The sequence below is a fragment of the Tarenaya hassleriana genome, unplaced genomic scaffold, assembly GCF_000463585.1.
Source record: "Tarenaya hassleriana unplaced genomic scaffold, ASM46358v1 Cleome137, whole genome shotgun sequence".
Lineage (NCBI taxonomy): Eukaryota > Viridiplantae > Streptophyta > Magnoliopsida > Brassicales > Cleomaceae > Tarenaya > Tarenaya hassleriana.
The window spans coordinates 209,249-212,583 of record NW_010964268.1 but is presented as its reverse complement, the minus strand read 5'-3'; positions in this window follow the sequence as shown (position 1 = coordinate 212,583).

Genomic DNA, 3,335 nt, shown 5'->3' with positions numbered 1-3,335 from the left:
TTGTCGGCTATATTGGGTCATTTGACAATTGCCGAGGATGAACAGTTCCCAGATATGAGAACAGAGCAGCGCAATGACCCATAACTCATGAAGTACATACAGGAGATTGAGCGATATCGTGAGAAAGGGTAACAGTTGGATGACGTACAGGCATTGAGACTGCATAATCGGCTTTGTGTACCGGATAACGGTGAACTGAGACGGAAAATCTTGCAAAAAGCTCATCAGTCTAGATTAGCGATTCATCCAGGAGCTAGCAAGATGTATCGAGGTGTTGGTTTAGGGCTCTATGATGTACTGTTTGCGAGCTTTACTTGGATACATTTGATGTATTGACGCTTTCTATGATTTATGGATGAGTGTTTGATTCATTACGTATTTTGTATACTAGATATGTTATGGAATCCATGTATTGTTATGAACAATAGTAAACTCCCTAGTCATGTATCATTGTGGGAATAATGATATACTAAGACTAGTATGATGTGTGATTGATGATCATATAGATGATCATAGGTATTGGATACGATCACGATCATAGGTATTCGTTGGAGAACGGAATACTAGATTGACCCGCATGAGATTGTCACATTGACTTGCATCATGACTTGAATCTCATATGATGGTTCCATGATTGGATCCTAAGACTTGAGATATCTACGGAATCCAACATGAGGAGTTGCGTACTTTGAATACATCAAACGTCCTGTATACTAGGAGGACTATAAAGGCGTGTATTAGGTACGAAACGAATCATGTGATGGATTGTAGATACTCAAGACGGGATTTATACCTCTCGTAAAAGAGAGAGATATCGCTGGGCCCCTCATGTGAGCGAGATTGTAGAAATGTGTGGCCGCACTATAGACGAACGTCGTCTATTTCAGACAGTCAAACTCAGTGAACAAAAAAGCAGTCGAATCAGATAAGGTGGCTTGTCCATGCCTTATGTTTGACGTATGATATCGCGATACAAAATGATCATCAATCGGGATCATCAATGGCGTTCGTATGATCACGAACAAACTCTATTCGAGATAGGTAGTCATAGTGTCTTGCTAGAGACCGCCTATGACTTGTGTAACTGAAATAAGAGATTTCGGGTTATACTGCTATATCGGATGAGCCTACAGGGTCACACACAGGAAAGGACGAATGCGCGAGAAGGGACGAGAAAATCCCGGTGGAGCGGAGGCCAGACCGACCGGTCCAGAAGGTCTAGACCGATCGGTCCAGAACCATGGACCGATCGGTCCACACGTTAAAAGCTCCAGACCGATCGGTCCAGACGTCGGGATTTGCTAAACTCGATTAACATTAGAAAACGCCTCCTAAGCCTCTTGGTACGACTTTCAGACCCTTTGGGGCGTTTTTGAGAGTTGAAAACCTAAGAGTTAGATCCCTGAAACCCTTGCGCAAAGAAGAACGTGTTCTTCAGTCCTAGCAGACAAGTTCCAACCGTTGGAATCCTTTCCGCCGTGTGGATACGTGTAGAGGGTGAGGTATTCTTATTGCCTTACGTGATCGGACGAACACATCAATTGATACAAGCCCCGGATCGATTGAGGTAAGCGTTCTAACGTTTCTACAAGATCATGCATGACAGGTTTTAGGGTTTTCATCAAAATTTTTGTTTTACATCCGCTACGGACCAGGCTCTGATACCATTGTTGGGTTTTCTGGGATCTCAAGAGCGAATCTAATTCCTAAGAACCCGATCACGAACGTTATAGGATTTGAATCGTTTGAATCCGTGTTTGCTTTAATGCTATGCATGATTTGATCGTGGATCTAGAGTAGATTTTTTTTATCGTTGCATAGAGTGCAAGAGCTTCGAATTCTGAGTTCGCACACGAAAATCGGGTCGAATTCGGGTCTGAAACAGGGCAAAAACGACGAAAACGAGATCTGATCATGTTTTCGCCTAGACCGATCGGTCTAGTCCTCTGGACCGATCTGTCTAGGGTTTCGCGGGTCGGTTGGACCGACAAGTCTGGACTGAACGGTCCACCGTGTGGACCGATCGGTCTGGACCAAGACCGACCGGTCTAGACGGACAGACCGAAAGGTCTAGACCGTTCTGGACTGTGTAGACCGAATTGCGTAGACCGACCGGTCCAGGCTCTGGACCCATCGGTCCACGTCCCGAGGCTTCACCAAAATTTTGGTTTTTTGTTTCGGGATCTGGTTTGAGCAATCGTTGCTTAACCCGATCAACTGTGATTCAGAATAACATGATTCGTTCGTTTGGATGGTCCATAGTGAATGAATGCATGTAACTTAATCAAGATATTAGATATGCTTGATTGAGTGTAAGCTACGGGATTGGAATTACATAATCGAATGGATGGTCTATTTGGATTATGTACAATCGTTGCACAGAAACCGGTTAGATCTAGGAGCTCTACAAGTAAAGCACTTGTCAAGGCCTCGATCGTACGTGTTATGGGTCATGCCAAAGCTGGGTGTGCCGTGCTATCTTGGTGAGGCAAGATGGAGAAATGGTGTTTCTCATAGCTAGAAAGTAGATGCTTGATCTAAGTGTGGTTTCGAAAATCTCTTATTTATGTAATGCTAAGCGTGTACCTTCCATTACTAGAGTCCGTTCAAGGCATCGATCGTCTGTAACACGGGTCATGCCAAAGCTGAGCGTGCCGGTTTATCTTTGTGAGGCAGGGTGGGAAATCGTGGTTCCCACAGCTTGAATATGGTTTACCTTAGGTTAAGTTGTCGAGTTTGACTTGAGACTTAATGGTACAGATGAGACGAGTATGCAATGATATTCGATATTATAGTCTCATATACGATCTAAGAATCACATTGGATGTGATTGACATACGGATCTTAGTCCCATATAGCGTAAGGCTGAGTGTAACAACTCATTCTTATATGAAATACGGATCTTAGTCCCATATAGAAAATTATTGTAGGGTTAATTTTCTGCATGAGAATATAGCTTGTATGTGCATCTATGTTGTCGTTGGTTGATGATGGACTAGTTGGTAGTAGATCATTGATAGAATATGCATTTTGTTTTTGTTCGTTCTGTTTTTGTCTTTTTCTATAGGACATGGCGTCAACCGGTAGCGTACCGAGTTTGACAATGCGATCTATCCTTGAGAAGGATAAGCTGATCGGGACGAACTTCTTGGACTGGTATCGTAACTTGAGAATTGTTCTCAAACACGATAAGAAGTCGTACGTCCTGGAAGGGGCTCTACCACCAGAGCTTGCGGACAATGCCACGAGAGCTGTCAAGGATGCTTGGTTGAAGCATCAGACTGACGACATCGAGATTTCCTGTCTCATGTTGGGAAGCATGGCCCCGAATCTGC